Source organism: Bombus impatiens, unplaced genomic scaffold (genome assembly GCF_000188095.3).
Source record: "Bombus impatiens unplaced genomic scaffold, BIMP_2.2 scf_0027, whole genome shotgun sequence".
Taxonomy (NCBI): Eukaryota; Metazoa; Arthropoda; class Insecta; order Hymenoptera; family Apidae; genus Bombus; species Bombus impatiens.
Genome location: NT_176446.1, coordinates 1,706,304 through 1,711,830, shown reverse-complemented (window position 1 = coordinate 1,711,830; position 5,527 = coordinate 1,706,304).

The window sequence follows — 5,527 nt, the reverse complement described above, 5'->3', positions numbered from 1 at the left end:
GCGCCCGCCACCCGAGGATACGATTCGCTAACACGAATCAGCGAATCGTAATTATACAGGCGATGCAGTCCGACCGGGCTTTTGATATCTCAGTTCTTCTTGCCTCACGACTCGATCGATTTCCCTGAATTTTATTCAGACGAAGATTATTCAGGCTCTTTCTGACAAGATACGATTCGCTCGAGTTTTGTCGTCTGGTAGAAGCTGCATCATTATGCCGATGAATCATAAATATATCGTCTCAAACGTTAGATGCACTTCTATCATAGAGATAGAGCATTTTTAACACCATCTCCGAGAAACATCGTTGCATTAAAATTTGTACAACATTTTGTTCTACATTTTTACGTAACGAAATAAAAAGATAGCCAATTTTATGTAAATCCTGTTGCATATAAAGAGTACAATTTCTTTGTAGAATCTAACTGAGGCATTCCGAAAGGGGATAAATTAGAAATTTCGAATAATAGAATAATAATAAGAAGATAATAGCGTAATAATCTGGAAATAAATATGAGTCAGAATTAATGCAGTCTGCGGCGTTCAAGGATAATTTTCGAACCTTCTTTATCTAGATTATTCATCTAATCGATTCGACTTCTAAAAGTCACACTTTCTGGTAATCGGACAGGAAATATTCCAACGTTCTTAACGACGAAGGAAAAAAATATCCGGCCATGGTTTTTTCAATAAAGTCGATTCGAGCAGCTGCGCTGAGCGCTGGCGCGGCTCCCTACCTGGCCAAATAAAAGAGCAAGATTTTTTTACGGGTGCAAACGAAAACCCTCGGGATCTCTTTCTCGATGGTCGTCGATATCCGCCGCTAACGAGGTCGTCCCAATTAATTCCCAAGCCGTCGTCAAGGTGGTCGATCGATAATCGAGACAGTCGACACGCTGGGTGAAGACGAATCCGGCGGAAAGGGAAGGAAAAAACGAGAAGAATATCGGCCGAGCTTGAAGAACGAACAAAAGTGAAAAAAGAAGATGATAAAGCCGTGTGCGCGCTGCTTCGCCTCTCTTTCTCGTTTATGTAATTATAGCGGTATCTCGTCCACGATATTGCCCAGCATTTACTTTACCCGATGATTAGCAAATTGCCGGCAATAAATGCGTTTTAATTGTCAACGCGGGTAAAGAGCGCCGACTATGACGTTAGCTTTATTCCTATTATACACTCGAGCAAATCTTCCGGCTGTTAATTGAAAATTCTTCATCTAACAATTGATAACCGTCTCTGTTTTACCTCGAATCAGAAAGAAATCTTTATTATTTACAATTTTGTAACAGTAGGTAATAGATCATTTTCATTCAAAAACTGTTTCTATATTGCCAAACTTAGGTCTAAGAGAATCTCCTATTTTTCATACGTCGAAACAAATATAATAAACTACAACGAACGAGTTAGCCAATGATTTCGGCCGAACCAGTACAATTTAGAACATTTTCAAAGCCAAAAAAATTATTAAATACCGCCAAAAATAACTTGAGGTAAACACCCAAAGTATATTAACTATGGAAGTAAGCTTATAATTTTCTGGACGCTAAACTGCAACGAAGGATCGACTGTCCGCGAGGAAAGGGGACAACGTTGCGAAACTGCAAATCGCTGGCTGACACGCGTGTCACCGGGAGGGAGAAGGAGCGGCTCGAAACGATATGTAAACGAGCTACGGAGCCAAGGACGATAAATCACCAAGAAAATCGCTCCTGAAGTCGTCCACGTAGGGTAGAGGTCGGTGTCGATGACACCCGCCGATGGAACCCCGGTGATACGACGATCGAGACCAAAGTACGCGCGCATATGCCCGAAAAATGAGCATCCCTTCGCCTGGTGGGGATAACTTTACGCCCGTACTCCTCGCCAGGAACAAGCCCTTCCATGAACACGCGTCGGAAAGTGCGACGACATGCAAATTCCTGGCCAACAATGGGATCCCTCCGTTGGAAGTGGGTTGTCCTCGTGAAGAGGGGGTAGCAACCCCTTCTTATTCGGTTCGCGTTAGTTACACACAGACATTTTCTCTCTCATTTCGTAAATTGAACTCAGATATGAAAATACTGTGAAGATTGCTAAGAAATATACTCGATATATCATATACATAATGAATATCTGTGATCATCAGAGATTAGGGAAAAATTCGACGATGTCGAGGCTGGTTCGCGAGAACAATTTTATTACGAGCTGGATAAATCTGTTTACCAGATTCACCTAGCCTAAACGTATCGATCACTTCGTCCACCTCACAGCATCGCAATTATATTTCTCAAGCATCTGTAAGAGATCCAAGAAATCTATCCATTCTAAGAAACTATTCAGAAAATGTATTATTCGAAAGGAAAGAAATTTTTCTATTTCCCATCGCCTGCATCCGTATACTGGATCAAAATTCTACAAAATTCTCTCAATGGCTTCGTTGATCTCACGATTTCGCAACCTACATTTTCGAATATATATAGACAATTTAAAGAAACATTTCTCCAACAAATATATCTATATACAAACACACAGAAACACACATATATATAACGATTTAAAATTGAGGAGGACAGCAATTTCCCACTTTTCTCCGTCTCTGTCGATGTCGGGGATCCCAGTATATTCCGTGTACCGGTCGGTCTTTCCGCGGGATCATCTGCATATCTAAATAATCGAACGTAGCCATGTGTCGTGGAGCGACAAAGAGAAGCAGGCCTTTCGAAGGAAGAGGACGTATGGCGTGTGCGGGGTCCTCGTTCGTCGGTAGCTACGACGCACGGTCGCCTGCTTTGCATTGCAAATACAGCCGCGGTCCCCGGGGTTCCTTGAACCAGATCCGATTGGCTCAGCCAGTACCGCGAATCTAGATCTATCTCTCTTCATTGGACCTTTAATCCCGCGAACGCGCTTCATTGATTGTCGATTGAAAACCCCGCGCCACCCCATCTCGTTGCGCTTCACCTTTTGTCTCCTTTCTTTCTTTTTCCTTTTTCCCTTTTTTTCGTTCTCGCCTCTGTCCTTGTCTGTCTCTCATCCTACGTTTTCTAGGTTTTGCCTTTTTGTTATATAGCACGAGAAAAATCGTCTCGCACGAATCTACCCCTGCGCGATGTTGCTTCATTGTGCGACACGCTGCCATCGGCAGCAGCTGCGCGCCTTTTTACGAATACATTAACGCCGTGGTCGGTTGATAAATTGTTGCTTAACGGGAACACGGCTGCGGCGTTCGCACCTCGCGAGATAAATCGATCGCCGATGTCTGACGTCGTCGCTGCGAGCCACGGTTCCGCGTTAATCGAATCATGCCGGACGTACGTTTATCCGCGATAAGTGAATTTTACTCGAAACGAGTCGATGTAATGGAAGACCGAAAGACAGGAACATTTGTTTCAATCCTACGAAAAGTGAGACGAGAGAATCGTGCACGAATAAAGTGGCGAATAATAGAATAATTTCTTCAGATAAAATCGGAATATCACGAATCTCGCTTTCGGATCGGTCTTAAATTATTCAAACTTTTAGGAAACTTTTCGAGTCGTAAGACGAATATTCCTTCAATTTTGACAGAGCTTTCATTTAAGGACTTGGCAATAGTTCATCACAGCGTTATGAATACTTCAATTTTTTAAATTCGAGACAGACTTTGATAAGGTATATTTGTGAAAGCGAAATAGCAAATGGAATATTACGCAACTCTGGACATTAACTATAAACCGTTGCTAATTCCTCATCTCCAAATTTTTCTGATCGTTGTCAACGTGTCACGTTACATCCTCGTGAGAAAGTATCAAATCAATTGAAGTGTCAACGTTTGCTACGAAGAAATTCATCACCGGAGAAATAAGCATTCTCTTTGCAACAATTTTCTCACGAAGAATCAGCCATTTTTCGAAATGCTTAGCACATTTCCGTTATCAAATCGAGGCGTCGAATTCAAAGGATGCGTATACGCGTGGATGCGTGTACCCGATGGAACCCCACGCGAACCCAGCATCCTATGCTAATCAGCCGATAAATCAGCGAAGGACATCTCGGGTTGCCGATTCATTACGAAAATGGCAGCTGCCAATTGGCGCATGTGCCGATTACGATGGCGCAGGGTAACTTTTGCCAACGAAAGCAGCTCGGCTTAAATAGAAGCACGGAGGTTGTTCGATGATCAATGAACCGCTTCCGTGGGACGGGCATGCTAAGTAGCATCCGCTTTGCATCGCTTTGAGAAATGAATTGTGGCCCGTTGGTACACACGTGCTCCACTTTCTTCCGTTCCATTGTCACCGCATGTGTTTGCGCATCTTAAAAATGTACATAGTTCGTGCAGAGTTTATTTATTCATATGGAGTAACATTCTCTCGATTACGCGTAGGTTTAGTCAATAAGTGTTCGTATAGTTATAGGAAACCTTTAACAATGTGGATTACATAAAACATTTTGAAACTTCGTCAACATGTTACGATGGAAAATCGAATATAAATTTTTCCAAGATGCAATTTGTTTGAAATTTCTTTTATTCGCTTATTTGTATTATATTCGCTTATTTCTTAATCCCTTTTCTTTCTTTTTTTTCTTTTTTTAGAGGACAGTAAACCAAATGACTAGCCTGCATGGTTTTGAATTTCCAAAATAGAAATAGATTTACTTTTGCCTAACCATCGGCTCGGCTTCCTATATCCTGGTACACGTGATTAATACTTCTAGATAGATATACATGTCTCAAAGGAACATTGCATTTCTTTCACCGGTAACAAGTATCTAACTTGATTTATGTTATCTCGAAACTCATTCGCTGTAACAACTTATACGAACGTTCCAAAAGTTCCCAATAGGAGATTTAAACAATGGGCCAGTAATTCACGAAATTTCCAACGATTGCGGAGGTTATCGATTCCGATACCGGAACACCGGGACCGGAACCTCTTTCTCTCTGTCTCTCTTTCGGCGTGTCACATCGAAGCGGACAGATTGAGCGATAATGGCGAAAGAATTCCGTTATCGAGCGCCATAGATAGGGAGCCGTGACTCGAATTCGACTCACGGCGAATTGAAATACGAGCGTTGGCCTTGTCGCCATCGCGAACAGTACCGGAGGACTTTATACTGACCGAGCGAGTTTACATCGCTCGGCGGATGTGTAAGCTGGGGCCCTGTGTGGGCAACCGCCTCCTGCATTGTACCTGCCCGAGAACAGGCCGCGTGAAATGTCGCGCCGCAGGTAGACACCCGGCTGACTTATGATCCGTCTGGGTTATTAACAGGTCGGATTCTGCGTCTGAGAGGTGCGAGATTTTTCAATCGCTCGGACACTCTCCAGGAAAACTACCGGCAGAACTTGTCGATGTTGTACGAGCACCTGAGAAGTCGATTTAATCCACTGTACTTTTTATTGACCGAGTGAGAACCATTTCAGAAAAAAGAGAATTTTGAATCGAACAATGCGTTTCTCGCGTTCGACGATAGGTCGCCTTCTGACGAAATATCCTGCAATCTGCGTGTACTAAAATGATCGACAGCGACTGTAGAACATTTGTATGACGATACAGGTAATTCT